Consider the following 16,294-nt stretch of genomic DNA (forward strand, 5'->3'; position numbering starts at 1 on the left):
CTTTGTAAGCAAAAGCCAATCACAGGGTAGCATACTATAACTGGCTCCCAGTGCCTCTATCATCCTGACCTTGAAAGGTGATTGCACTCCATTCTCTCTAATGCTCTTTTTCAGCTCTTTAAACACCCCAGAAGGAAGGGATTCATGTTCTCTTTGCCCATGATTGACCATTAAGGGGGAAGGCACAGGAAAAAATCAGGATCTCCACGATTTAATCCTTCCCTAAGGCAATTATGAACCACACTATACTGCCTGGAATCAACATACGGGGCTGGTGGAGTACAAGGAGGAGCAGTAGGCAAGACAGGAGGGTTCTTGAAGGAGAAACGCCTCTCTAAAGGAGGGGGGAATGGTAAATCATCATCGTCTGAGGACGTTTGTTCAAAATTTGTCTGAGATTTACTTAACGGCCTTTTTAAAAGAGTCTCTTGGCGGTAAGCAAGGCGGAGGAGGCAGTGGTGGTGCCTCCTCAGCTTTGCCTGAAGGGCGCTCGAGTGAAGAGGCTGATTTTTCCTCATTTGATAGATCCAACAAAGGGAACAGCGCAGTACATACTGTTCTCCAAGTCGTTAAGATATGTACATCTTTTAAAAGGCCATGCTCAAAGCGAGACTTTAGTGCCTTGCCAGCCCTTTCCCACAACTCAACGTGCAAGGTGCCATCCTCAGGGAACCAGGGGCAATGTGTAGATATTGCCAGCAATAGCCTCTGTAACTCGGCGGGAGAAACCGAAACTGAAATCGCCTTCAGCAGCTGCTGAAGTGTCTTAAAGTATAATTTCTGCTGGGTCGCCAATTGTTGGCCCATCATTCTCATGGCAGACCACCGAAAGGCGGTTGAAATTCACCAATAATGCTGCCAATCTTGGATCACATTGGGGTCACCATATGTCAGTGTTGCAGTCCAATGTACACACCAGGATAGATGCGGAGAGGGCTGATGGCCACTCTGAGTTTATTATAACCAGCGTTTCAATATATGCATAGCTTACAGCTGTTAAACATACACACGTGTTCTGGACAATGTAATTAGTGAATGCCAAGAATTCTTAGTGATTTCTCAAGGAGCCCTCTCCTGGCCTCTGTTTTGATATTATCATGTTATTGCTGTGCTCATATATTTTTATCTCATAGCATGCAAGGCCTCCTAGGCAACAGCCCCTCCTGCTCCTGATATCATGTCTCCATCTGTGCCCCCGGGTGACCGTGCCTGGCTTAGGTTGCCTCCCCCTGGAGGTCTTACCCATCATTGGCTAACTGGCCTTCTCACCTCTTGGTCACAGTTTGTTGGCAAGCCTTTTCCAGTGATTATTAACCCTTCCTGTGTCAGGGGCGGCTACATATTTGACAAGATCCAGCATCAATTTATGATAAAAACTCTCAATAAAGTGAATATGGAGGGAACATACCTACCACAATAAAGGTTAAATATGAAAAGTGCACAGTTAACATCATGCTCAGTAGTGAAAGGCTGAAGAAAGCTTTTCCTCTAAGTTCAGGAACAAGACAAGGATGCCCACTCTTGCCACTTGAATTATTCCACAAGTGGGACTATATCATACTAAAAAGCATCTGCATAGCAAAGAAATCCATCAACAAAAGGCAACCTACTGAATGGAATAAAATATTGGCAAATTATTTTATCTGGTAAGGGGTTAATATCCAAAATATGTAAATAACTCATGCAAAACAATAGTGAAAAAAAAATTCCATTTAAAAAGTGGTCAGAGGCTCTGAAAAGACATTTTTCCAAAGAAGACATACAGATGGCCAATTAGGTACATGAAAAGGTTCTCAACATCACTAATCATCAGGGAAATGCAAATCAAAACCACAATGAGTAGTCACCTCACATCTACTAGGTTATTATCAAAGAGACAAGAAATAACAAGTGTTGGCAATGATGTGGTGAAAGGGGCACACTGGTGCACTGTTGGTGCGAATGTAAATTGGTGCAGCCATTATGGATAACAGTGTGGAGGTTCCTCAAAAGATTAAAAATAGAATTATCATATGATCCAGTAATTCCATTTCTAGGTATTTATCTGAAGAAAATGAAAACACTAAATAAAAAAGCTATATGTACCTCTATGTTCATTGCAGCTTTATTTACAATAGTCAAGACATGGAAGCAACTTAAGTGTCCATCTATGGATAAATGGATAAAGAAAATGTGACATATATATATATACACACACACACATACTCAGTGGAATTATTTAACCTAAAAAAAGCAAAGAAGTCTTGACATTTGTGACAACATAGATGGACCTTGAGGGTGTTATGCTAAGTGAAATAAGTCAGACACAGAAAGACAAATACCTTATGATCTCACTTATATGTGGAATCTAAGAAAAGAAAACAAAACTGAACTCAGAGACAGAGAATAGATGGGTGGTTACCAGAGCGGGGAGTGGGGGTGGGGAAATGGGTGAAGATGGTCAAGGGTACAAACTTCCAGTTAAAAGACGAATAAGTTCCGGGTGTCTAATGTATGGCATGGTGACTGTAGTTTACAATGCTGTGTCGTACACTTGAAAGCTGCTAACAGAGTAAATCTTTAAAGTTCTCATGACACATGGACATAAAAGGTAACTGTGTGGGATAGATGTACTAACTAACCTAATTTTGGTAATCATTTCACAATGTATATGCACATTAAATCATTACATTGTATACTTTATACTTACGTCATGCATCAATTATATCTCAATAAAGCTGGGAAAAAAGTAAAAGTATTTGTAAAAAGTAGGAGAAAAAAATTTAAAGACTATAGAAAGCTAAAAATCAAAAGCAGTTTATGAACGTTGATTGAGTGCTGGATCAGAAAATAACTATATAAAAATCTTTGGGACGATGGGGACTAGATGCTAGATGATATCATATCATTGTTAAATTTTTTTAGTTGTGATGTATTATATTAATGTAAGAGAATATGTTACTTAAAAAAATCCATACTGAAGTAATTTGGGGTGAAAACGTGACGTCTACAATTCAATTTTGAATAGCTCTTCAAAACAAAATGAATATTTGCATAATGAGAGAAAGAGATAAAATATGGCAAAAATGTTAATTTAAAAATCTATATGGACAGTGTATGGCTGTAATATTCTTTCAACTTTCTCAATATTTAAAAATTTCAAAATAATAAAGATTGGGAGAAATTTGAAAACACTAAAAATAAAATATAAATGTAAATAAAAATAACAATTACTTGAAAAATTGGTAACTTATGGATTAAAGAGGAAGTACAACAAAAATGAAAAAATTTTTAATATGAATGACAATAAAAGCTCTATAGATTAAAAGTTATGGGATGTAGCTAAAATATTACCAAGAGGAACATTTAGATATTTCAATAAATTTATCAAAAAGCAAGATAGAATGAAAATATCTGATTTAAGCATTCAGGACAATGTTAGGAAAAATAACAAAATGAAACAAAGAATATTGAGGGAAGAAAATAATAAAGAGCAGAAATTAGTGAAATAGAAAACGTAAGTTTTATAAAAAATAAAATAAATATATCTGATTAAATATATAAGAAGGAAGGTAATTTCGAGGATAACAAAAAATAAGTGTAGAGATTTGAAAGTGACAAAATTATCCTTATTTTCAAATAATATGTTAATTTATTTAAAAAAATCAAAGCTGATCTACAAACTATTAGAATTAAAGAGAAATTTCAAAATTTTGTTGAATACGAAAGTAAATACACAAAATCAGTGAAAAAGATACAAAATCAATATATTCTTATTCATCAACTATAATTAACTAGAAATGGTTAGAAAAATACCATTTACATCAGTCACGAAAACTTTAGATATCTAGAAATAGATTTAATGAAAGTTGTTCAAGGGACTTTGGAGAAAGCTATTGCATAGTATAGAACAATTTAAAAAGAAATTTATGACATGTTGAGTTTTGACATGTTTAAGGTGGCAAAGAATAGCATTAAGATCTTGTTCCTCCCAAGTTAATTTGTAAATTTAATGAAATTCTAATTAAAATCCCAACAGAATTTTTGTGGACTTTGTCCAAATAATTCTAAAATTCATATAGAAGAATAATAGTTTAAGAATATTCATGAGAGCATTAAAGGAAGTATTGAAATAAGAATACAAAGAAACCGTTGCTTTACAGATATCAGATTTATAAAGCTCTAGATAGTATAGTATTGGTACAGAGATAGAAAAATTAATATATTAACTAGAATAGTGGGCTCAGAAGCAGAAGTGTACATAATATAGTACCCTTGTTATATAGACCAAAATGTGTAAATCAAAACACTAAAACTTTTAGAAGAAGATATTAGAAAACGTCTATATGATGTCTAAATAAGGAAGGATTCCTTAAACAAGATACAAAAATAACCCATAAAAAACTTGACAAATTGGGCTTTACTAAAATTAAATACTTATCTACAATAAAAACACCTTAAAATGTAAAAACAAGTCATTGGGAAAAGATTTGTAACGTAAAGTAAAAACCCAAGTAACTTTAAATCAACATGAAAAACACAAACAACATAATAAAAAGTGAGAAAAGAACACCCACAGCAGAGGAGGAAGCTCAAATGGGAAATACTCTGAAAAGATAACTTTGCTAATAATTAGATAATTGCATAATATAACAGTAATTATATTACCTTATTTTAATTAATAATTATAGTAGAGAAACTATTTTACTCTTCCACCCCAGGGTGACAAAACTAAAAAGTTTATCAGTATCAAGGATGTTCAGAAATGAAAACTCGCGTATACTGTTGGATAATGTGAAAATTGCTACCATACTTCAGAAAGTATATGTATGCATAAGAGACAGGTATGGGGTCATTAGATATAGCACTAATTTTTGTGTTTAAAACATTGAAAAATAATGCAAATCTCGATCAAGAGAGGAACAGACAATTGTGATATTATTATATAATGAAATACTATGGAGCCATTAACGTGAACGAATAAATTCTATAGATAACATTATATGTTTTTACTACATGTATATTTAAAAACACTATATATAGATATTAACATACTTTTACTGAATATGTATTTTTTAAAAATTATATAAATTCTCTAAGAAATAGTCTCTGGCGTTGGAGAGAAATGGGGCTTAGGAGAGAAAGAAATGAGAGTAAAAATGATAAAATATTAGTAGTTCTTCATTCTAGGGTGGAGAGTACCTGAGTTTGTTATCCTATATTCTGTATTTTTAAACTAAAAATAAAGAGAAATGGTAACCTCTGAAATTTCATGTATATCCACTTAATTACTTGTTATCAAATTTATTGTAGCGTCATCACTGGTGACTATGACTAAATTTCCATGTCATATGGGAAAATTTCCTGAAACCTGGATCTCTCATGTTAAAGAGCTACCCTTTGGTGTCACAAATATGGTAAACTCCCAAAGGCAATGCCAAATCTACAACCTTAGAACAGTTGTCCAAGACTCTAGAAGAGACGTCTATTCTTAGAGGATCTAGAGGAATGCTCCCTAATGATGATAGTCACACTGCAGCTTTGAAACACTAAGCAATTAAAATTAGAGAACACACATAGTTCTCCTTACTGAGTGCATTTTTGTGACTTTTTCAAAGCTCACCAAGAATGTTCTGATTCAGGTGTAACAGAGTTGTAATTTATCTTTCGTATCGTATCCTCTCTGCAATCCAGTTCCTTTTCCTGCAGTCATTCTAACGTTACAGCTCTATCTGAAGGCCATCTAGAGAAGGAGGAGGATGTGATTTAGGGGTAGTTTCTGCTAGATAGGAAAGGGAAAAGAAACACTTCTAGTGTTGAATTGCAAGTGGGAGTATTCAAGGAGAGAGAGACAGGAAGAGAGGTTTCCTACTTCTAAGCTCTTTCCTTTGAAACTCCTAGGAAGTGGATGGGGAGAGTTGAGATGTCCTCATAGATTTGGGGCTATTCATATATGACTATTGAAGCTCTTTCCCACTTCCAAGTGGCCTGATGAGAAGTGCCATGCTTGGCTGGAGATGCTTCTGCTTCCCTTTATCACCAGTCAGAGGCAGTTTATAGGATATTGTAAGCATCTCCTTTGGCCTGGTGGTGAAATGAGGATGTGGTGAGAAATTGAGGAAGCTGGGTGTAGAGTGAAGGCACTTTGCTGGAGGAGTTTGTGGTAAAGGCCAGAGACCTTAGCATCATGTACAGCGTGATGACTAGAAACAGATTGGGCCACACTTCAGTGGACACCTGCACAGTACGGCCAGAGCCTCAGAAGGGCAAGAGACACATCCTTCTGGATGCTGTAATGCCCCAAAGGACAGAATGGAGACTACAAGCCTGTTCTTGGCTGTCATATTTCCCCCTGCATCCAGATCCCAGTACACAGAGAATGAGGGGGATGGGAAGAAATAAGGAGAGAGCGTGAACTTTTCTCTAAGAAGGATTTTAACTTGTATTTGAATGAATGTTTACTTGAAAGAGACTCTTTTAACTGGGAAGAGACTGAGTTACTTTTAATTGACAACGTTTTTTTTATCCTTCTTCCTACTCCATCCCTCCTCTGTCATGGGCATATGAATCCCAAAGCAAGAGAAGATACAGAAAATAAATAGTTTTTACACATGGTTTTCTGATTCTTAAAATTTGACTCCAGTGTATATGATAATTCATTCTTATAAGAAAACTATCTTCTATTTTCAGGGGAAAAATCCATCCAAGACTCATTATTCTTATACCCTAAACTCTGTTTTGGGCACCAAGGTGAGGCTGCTTCAAACTGGCAATGTTCATAGTATTTTCTTCAAATCCCATGCCCAAGGTATGGTTCATGTAATCTAGTACAATTCTTCCCTCATATGATATTTGGTCTATAATTTGGTGAACAACGTTTTCACACTGTCAGAGGCTGTGTCACCTGTGATGTTCAAGCCCATAACTGGGTACCTGTTTGAGTTATAATTTTTAGTTTTCATTACTGATAAATCTGATATTATATGTAATCTTTGCTATGAATAGTAAGAAATCTTATTTTTAAAAATTATTGTCAGAAATTCAGTCTAAATCAGTTCAATTTGTTTTGTGTTAGATGCATTCAAGACACTCTTCAAAGCTTTATGGAGTTACAAAAGAGGAGCTCAGTGCCCCAGTTCTGCGGGCTTAGAGGAACAGGCAGACGCATGACCCTGCCTCCACCCACAAAGCATGTGTGACAACAGTGATTGTACTGGGGCCACATTTATTCAGACAAATATTGACATGCAGTATTGACATTTAAATATATTAACATTTCCATTCCCAGCTCACACATTTACTGGGAACAAGTTCACGTGCCAATCCACAGTAGGCATTTAATAAATATTTGTTGAATGAATAAATGAACATATGGGCTAATTTGCATGAGACCTTAAAAAATGAAGTGTGGCATATTTTTGTGATCAAACAAGTCATTGTATGATAAATTCCTTTTTTCTCTTCTTGATGTTCATATCAACTTTTCACTTATATCTGATATTCAGTATAATGCGTCATACATATAATAACACATATATTACATAATAATTAACGGAAACTGTAGCAGAGAAAGAGAAAGGAAAAGAGATTTTTTTTAAACAGGTGGAACCAGTGGGAGAAACATTGTGTGTTTTATTAAGATTAGACTTATGAAGTCCTTCTCACAGGATGTCACTTCTGTGCAGTTCAGAATTACTCGCTGAAATTGGTGTCGACCAGTCTGAATTTCTTTAGAGAAGAAATTACCCACCAGAGATCAGGCGGACCTCTCCCTCTTCACATTTGCAGTCTAGGAAAGACAGCCTCCATGGCACTTTGGGACCTGAGATGAGGTGGTGGGGAACCTGAGTTGGTAGGAGTCCCACAGTGTGGTAAGATTCACCCTTAGGTGAGCATCGAAGTCAGGTGATGAGGACCTGTAGAAAAAGATCCTAACTATAAGGACGTCGTAGTCTTGATAATACTTTCAAGTTAATTTTTGCTGTGTTTAGTGTGATTGTTAATAAAACCCTCGAAATGAGATGGGTTTGAGTAATAGTCTTTGGGAATGCCAGAAAGATTTTTTTGATGGAGAACCTTAAAAAAGTCACAATTCATTATCCCATTTGGTTCAAAAGGCAGTTGTGAACTATTCCGGAGTTTGCAAAGAAGCGACGATGTGATCAAAGATATTGTTAAAAATGTGTCTTATCCTATGGATGGAAGTAGATTGAAGCTGAAGGAAGTGAAGCTGGTAAAACAATAAGGTTTGAAAAGTTTATGGCATTAGAAATGGAAGAGGAAGGAATAATTTGTGAAATTTTTCTTTAAGAACTTAAAAAATGACAATTAAAAAAATTTTTTTTTGTTAAACTTTTTTGGTTCTGATCCAAAAGGCATCCCCCAGCCTTTTCCACTTGCCACTGGCAGAGGTTAGCTCCCATCATAGAAGTTGAAAAGCCAGAGGCTTTCTTTTGCAGCCTCCCTTGTACCTAAAGCATGAGTGTATGTTTAAATGGTCAAAAAGAAGTCATAAAATGGGTTTACACGAAGTTTTTCTCCCTCAAAAAGAACAACTACAACAGCAATACCTAAAAACCAAACAAACTAAAGAAAATTCTCCTTTATGTCATTGGATGTGAGGCGTGGAGCTGCAGCAACCATCTTGTGATCACAAGGCAAGAAGCCTGAGGAAATGTCCTACAAACTGAGGCTAGCCGAGCAGATATATTGCTATTGCTGAGGCACTGAAAGAAATCTAGAAATGCCCTGCTTCTTGAGTTACTTTTATGGGAGGTAATAAGTGGGTTTATTGTTAAATTTTTAAGCCTATTTCTCTATGATTTTTTACATAGGGTAAATTCTATTGATTTGGACTAAGGTTCACTGATTTTTGTCTCCTGTAATCTCCATCTACTCTTGAGCTCTTCCAGTGAATTTTTAATTTTTGTTAATGTATTTTCAATTTTATAGTTTCAATTTGGTTCTTTTTGTAAATTCTATTTCTTTGCTGAGATTTTTCTACTTTTTCATTTGTTTCAAAAGAATTATTGGTTGCTTGTTGAAGCATTTTTATGATGGCTGCTTTAAAATCTTTGCCAGATAATTCCAACATTAGATTCCTCTTGGTGATGGTGTTACTTGATTGTCTTTTCCAGTTCATGTTCTTGGTTCTTGGTATGATGAGTGATTTTTTAAATTGTCTTTTGGGCATTTTGGCTATTATGTTATGAGACTGTAGATCCTATTTAGCCCTTGTTTTTCAGTAGGCAGTCCTGTTATTGAGGTGTAGCCCCAAGAGGCTAGTGAAGGTGTATGTTAAGCTTTCTGCTGGGCCCTGCCAATACCACCCCAACAAAAGTGGAGTGCTGACTCACATTGCCTCATTGCAGAAGGGTAGGTTGAAAGTTCAGCAACACCTTGGCCCCATTGACACCATCCCAGTAAAAGTGGGGCACTGATTCACTTCCTGGTTGCTTGCAAGAGAGGGTGTATGATTAGCTCCTGGGTGGGCTCCCTTGCCACTGGGGAGGGGGAAACAAGGGGCTAACCTATATTGCTTTGTTGCTGTAGAGTGAGCACAGCTGCTCAGCTCCCACTGGGCCCTACTGACTCTGGGGCAGAGTGGGCTGGAGTGTTGAACATCCCACCTTGAACTACCTCACTCAGTTTCATTGATGCTGGGTGGCAGTGGGCCTCTCTGACACCAGAAGAGGAGGAGAGTGGAGTGCTTTCTCACCTTGATTTGCACGGCCTTGGTCACTTGTGGATGTCAGGTGGAGGTGGAGGCTCCCTGCAGTCAAGGGAATGGTGGTGAAGCCCAGTGGTAATGAGCTCTGCCTTGCACCACCTGGGTAAGTTTTATAGCTAGTGGGTGGAGATGGAGTCTCAGCTCATCACTGGACCCTACCGACACTACCCTGATGGAGAATTAGATCACCACCTGCTTCTACCAGTCGAAGAAATGATCAGCTACTTGCTTATCCTCTCTGAAACCACTGGGCAACAGTTGTTTGCTTTTCCTACAGTAGGGCTAGTATTGCTAAAAAGGTTTTCTGGCTATAGGGTAATCGTTCCCTATCTCTTTGGCTAGGAGAAACAGGCACTTCTAGAAACTCCTTTTGGTCTGTGCCTGTTGGCAATTCTGGATCAGAGGCTTCTGCAGCATCTGTGTGGGATGTGTAGGGAGATAAGGAATCCAAGAGAACTCATTGCTGTGACATTGCTCAATGCTGAGGTCTCTTTCTTTTCACCTTTCGGAGACTTCTTGTGCTTCTTTGTTGTGTTATGTAGGGTTTTTACGTTGTAACGGGAGGAATTACTCCACTTGGGAGGAAGCAGAAATCTTGACCTTATTTTTTAACCCTGTTTTAGTTGGTTATTCTGTTACTTATAACCCAAATCATACAAATGATGCAATTCTAATGCTGAGCAATAGCTACAAGGCAAAGATGAGTGAGCTACAGATGGTTTAAAGTTTCAGTAGTTAAAACAGGCACTCCATTGATATCCAGTGATTGGGAACGAAATTACTGGAAGTACCAGTAATATTGGAAGCATAACAGTTTCTCAGAGGAGGATTTCCTTATCACTTAACTAGAACACACTCTCCACTTTCCTTCCTTTTAGGTGGGAGAGGTTTTGCTTTGATCCTCTTAGGTCCTCACTGGTACTGGAGTTGTGTGTGTGTGTGTGTGTGTGTGTTCCTTCTTGCTTTGTTTGGGACCAGACTTATCCCTTGACACACGTACATTGGAAACACCTTTTCCTCCATCACAATACTGCTCCTTCCCCTCAGTTAGGCTTTATCACTGCTACTAACTTTCCTCATTTTTGGCTGCCAAAATTACTGCTTACTGATCCACTGATGAGACATAAGATTGTTTCCTCCCATCTCTGTGGATTCGCTTTATTAAAACAGCTTTGTTGCCAGAGGATTTGTTTGTTACCAGGGCTATCACCATAGTAACAAAATAATGACAGTATCTGTAATAAAGACTCTGAATCTATTTTTGGTGTTTGACTTCTCACAATGTTTGAGACCCAGACCTCCCTCCTTCCCTCTTGTCCCACATCTGGGCAAGAAAAGGTGTGTTCTCACTCTTTTGATGTGGGTGAAGTTCAAACCATGCAAGGCCCTACCACCTACAGACTCTCACTGTTAGCCCCACCCTCTAATCACAATAAAAGCCAAAGTCAACTACCTCTCCTTGCTCTCTAAAGGCATTTTCAGACCTACTTGATCCTGCTCTCTCCATAAAGCCTCATCATGTGAGTAGTAAACATCTTCATACCCTCTTGATGCATATATGGCCTTAGCAGTCTTGACAGCTGAACCAAAGTTTGGTTAGAGGGGATCCATTCCATTTCTGCAGCTTGGCCACAAAAACATCCTTATCTTTGTAATACAGATATCACAGTGATGAGAAGTTAGGGAATCATTGAAGAATCTACTCTCCGTTCCCATCAGGGCAATTTTTCTTCAGAAGGAACAGTGGCAGGAGGTGCTAAGGGTCTTATTGCACTCAATAGGTGGAGATTCTAGACACCATATTGACAGCTCCATGAGGACAGAGGCTGTGATTGTATTATTTATTGTGTATCCTTAGCATTTAACATAGAACCTGGCTCATAACATATGCCCAACAAACACTGTTGAATAAATGAATGAGTTAAGTCCTACCATTTTCTGCAAGAAAGCTCTGATTTCAAGGGAGAAGGCTCCCTTGGCAGTGTCCTGGTTTTGATGAACCAAGATATGTGGTCTAGAGCTGTGGACATGATTGATAACCAGCACAGATAAGATGGAGATGTACAACCTGTGAACATTTAATACTTTCTATTGAGAGGCATCATAAACTGCTTGACTAAGCAGAGACACCTCTGAGATTGCATAAATCAGAGTTAAAAATGTTAAAAAAAAGGAGGCAAGTAGGTCTGAAATAATGTCCGTAATGGGAAAAAGTAGGAATTAAAATTATGAGAATGTGCATATTTATTCAATACTAAGTGGCAGTGTGAGGAGATTGATCAGGTATTTGAACACGGGGCTGTGTAATTAATCAATGACTGACAGAAAAATGCCAACTGGAAATCTCCGCTTTATAGTTCTGGTTTCACTCTTCCCTAGACTTTGGGTAATTTGTCCATTCGTTAAAAATTATTCATGTCTCTAATTTATTCCAGGAACAGGCAAATGCAAATTGCTCAGAATCTTTGCTCTGTAGGTGCTTATAGATTAGTAGGGGAGATAGACAAACAGAAAATTAAATGACAGTCTGTGACTGATTGCTATAATAGTGGTACATACAGAGGGTTAGTGGAGCCTGTGATATAGTTCACATGGGGTAGTGGAGCCTATGTTACAGTTCATATGGGGTCTCAAGGAAGATATCTTAAAGGATGAATAGGGGTATGGAAGAGACTTCTATAGTTCATCAAGCTGGTCCTCTCTTTGGTAGCACACAGTTAAACCACCTTTCCCAGCTCACCTTCACTGACTCACCCCAGTATATAAGTGAGAACAGGGGATTGAATTCTGGCCAATTAAATGTGGACAGGAAATAAAGAACTCCAAGGCCCTAGGCCAGGGCTTGGACAACTACAGCCTGGAGGCCAAATCTTGCTTACTGACTCTTTTTATAAATTAAGTTTTATTGGAACACAGCCACATCCATTTGTTTACATGTTATCTATTGCGGCTTTAGTGCTACAATGGCAGAGCAGAGTAGTTGTAACAGAGACCACATGGTTTGCAAAGCCCAAAATATTTATTAAATGGCCCTTTACAGAGAAAAATTTGCCCACACTGTCCTAGAAGATGGTGGAACCACAAGATGGAAGGGTCTAGACAGAGAGCCATCCTGAAGAGCCACTTGACCAAGAACAGATGTTTTCTCACATTAAATTTGGCAAAAAAGAGAGAAATAAACTTGTATTGTGCTAAGCCACTGATTTTATATATACATAAAATAACAGCTAGCGTTATATGCGCAATCATAAGAGGTGCACAAATTAATGCATAGGGGAAGGAAATGGCCTTCCAGATAAAAGAATAGTATGACCAATATCACAGATATATGAACTTGTAATGTGGATCGGACCTCACAAGCAAAGCAGTATTGCTGGGCTTAACTGGAGCGGTGAGGATGGTGGTAGCTGAGTCTAGAGAGGGGCGAGGGCTATTGTAGAAGGCCCGACCTTACACAGTGTTAACAATATCTTCAGTGGCACAGGAAAACAGGGGAGAAGATGGAGACCAGCATCCACAGAGCAAAAATGGCTACACTTTTGTATATGTGAATTTGCAATCTTAGAGTTTGAGCTATGAACTGATTATTGACAGGAACCAGTTTACTGGGCTAGAAATGCCAATAAACAACATTCAGAATAACGCAAGAGGAAGTGAGCCATGTATAGAAGGAATGTTCATCTTCTAGGGTAAAAAGTAGTCAGTTTCCTTTGTTAAACTTTGGGTTTGCTTGTGAAAAGGTATTCGTCTCATTAAGTTTCTGCACTTCAGCTTCTCATGTAACGTTTACTGTTATAGTCCTCAGCATCTATGGGGTACATCAGTAATTTTGGAGAAAGTCGATAGATACTTGGAACCACTCATCCCAATGAACCTCTTTAGATTCACACCGTCAGATTTAGTTTTTTAAAAAACCACTTTATTGAGGTATGCTTGACATATAGAAAGCTGTACATGTTTAATGTACATAGTTGATGAGTTTAGAGATTAGTATATACCCGTGAAACCATCACCAGAATCTATGCCATAAACTATATCTTTACCTCCAAAATTCCTCCTGTCCTCTTTATTTATTATTATTATTATTGTTGTTGTTATTTTGTGCAAGAACACAACATAAGATCAACCCTCTTAGCAAAATTTTAAGTGTAAAATACAGTATTGTTAACTGTAGGCTTTATGCTGTACAGTAGCTCTCTAGGGCTTATTCATCTTATATAACTGAAACTTTGTACCCATTGACTCATACCTCCCTGTTTCCCCCTTCCTCCAGACCTTGACAACCACCATACTACTCTCTGCTTCTGTGAGTTTGACTATTTTGGATTTTTCATATAAGTGGAGTCATGCAGTATTTGTTCGTCTGTGACTGGCTTATTTCACTTAGCATGATGTCCTTCGGTTCATCCATGTTGTCACAAATGGCAAGATTTCCTTCTCTTTAAGGCTGAATAATATTCCATTGTAGATACCATGTATCACATTTCTTTTATCCATTTATCCACTGATGGATGCTTAGGTTGTTTCCATATCTTGGCAACTGTGAATAATGCTGCTATGAACACGGGAGTAAAAGTAGCTCTTAGAGATCCTGATTTTGATTCCTTTGGATATATACCCTGAAGTAGGATTGCTGGATCATGTGGTAGTTCTATTTTTAATATTTTGAGGAGCCTCTGGATTTAGTTTTAAAAATACAGGCAATCAGTAAACATTTTTGAGCTTTCAATATAGGTACAATCCGTTTTAAGTGAATAGAAAGCAAAAAAGTTGAGTTGACTGTGTTCAGTCCTTGTTAAGCTTCCAAACCACTTGGAATACTCGTGAAAAAATGAGAAAACAATATTGAAAAGAATAAATTAAAGCTATTTTTTGGTATCAATTTTTAAAATGTTCTAGAAGTTTAGAGAAGGAAGTGCTCAAAATATCTTAATTTGGTTGGTACATTAGTTTTCTATTTTCTGCTATAACAAATTGCTAAAAATTTAGTGGCTTAAAACAACACAAGTTTATGATCTTGCAGCTCTGGAGGTCAGAAGTCTGACTCAGGTCTCACTGGGAAAAAATCAGGATGTCAACAGGTCTGTGTTTCTTCATGGAGGCTCCAGGGGCAGAATCCCTTTCTTTGCCTCTTCCAGCTTTAGAGGCCATCTGTGTTCCTTAGCTCATGGTTCCTTTCCTCCATCTTCAAAGCCAGCAATGTCAGGTCTAGTCCTTCTCTCGCTGTATCACTGCACAACTCTTCTGCCTCCCTCTTCACTTTTAAGGACCATTGTGATTACACTGGACCCACTTAGATAATCCAGGACGGTCTTCCCATTTTAATCAGATGGTTAGCAACTTTAATTCCATCTGAAGCTTTAATTCTATTTTTCCATGTAAGTTAGCATATTGCTTGGTTCCAGGGATTAACATCTGAGCACATTTTGAGGGTCATTATTCTGCCTACTGCAGTGAGGAAGGAATTGTCATTCTTCAGTCATTTGGAAATACCTCTGTGGACTCTGTATAAATGTGTGAGCCAGAAAAGAAAATGCCAGTATTCTTTTGATATGGACTAGACACTCAATTTTCCATTTTGTGCTTATCTGTTTCCTTTTTAGAATATCACTTATCCTTGCAATGAAAGGAAAGAGAAATTTTATATTCCTTTAGATTTGCTGACTTTCAGCTAGTCATTTTGAACAAGACTTTTGGAGAGAGCTTAATATTATAAAAGTGATAGATTCAGATTGTTCTGAAAACAGAGTCAGTAGGATTGAATAAAACACTTTTGGTATTTGGAAAAAATAAAGTGTTAACGCAAGGAGTTCATTTCATTTTTAAAGCATAAGAATTTGGTCACAGAAGCATAGAAAAATTAACCAGAATAATGTATTATTATTGTATATTATTAATATATATTAGAGAAGATTAACACTTTTCTTTCTTTAAATAGTTAATAAAAAGATTAACTTTATCCTCTCGCTAGAGAGTAAGGTAAATTTTGAAGAAGTCTCTAACTTTTGTTTAGTTACCTTCTGAAACACTTTACAAGGCTTGAGAATCTTGCGTTATATTAGATTACTCAGCTATGGCCTTGATGCAGCCTTAGCTTAGCTATGGTTTAGCTCTTTGGCTAAGAGAAACTTTAATAATTAAGTAGATAATTGCTCTAATCTGGGTCTAGTCTTCATGTCTACTTCTGGCTTCCACTTAATGGGTGTAGAGATATTAGCAAATAGTCATACTACTTGTTCAATAGATATTATGTTGGGAAAGCAATTTTTTTCTTTCTCTTTGGCAAAATGTTTTTAAGTCAATGTTTCTCTGAAATTGTATTTCTTTTATGGTCTCCTTGGTGATGGAATGCCTATAGCATGAAATCCATTGTTGCTTTTCACCTTATGCAGTCCATCTAGGCTGCTCTTGCCCATACTCCATTGCTTTATTTTATTTCATTATTATTATTGTTTTAAAATAGGGCCCACCTTTGTGTGCATGAAGAACAACATTATTTTATCAATTGAAGCAGATATCATTGCAGCCTGGAAAATGGCTTTGATTCTTCAATTCTTGCACAACGAATTCTGTGACAGGTAGCTT

The sequence above is a fragment of the Equus przewalskii genome, chromosome 7, assembly GCF_037783145.1.
Source record: "Equus przewalskii isolate Varuska chromosome 7, EquPr2, whole genome shotgun sequence".
NCBI lineage: Eukaryota > Metazoa > Chordata > Mammalia > Perissodactyla > Equidae > Equus > Equus przewalskii.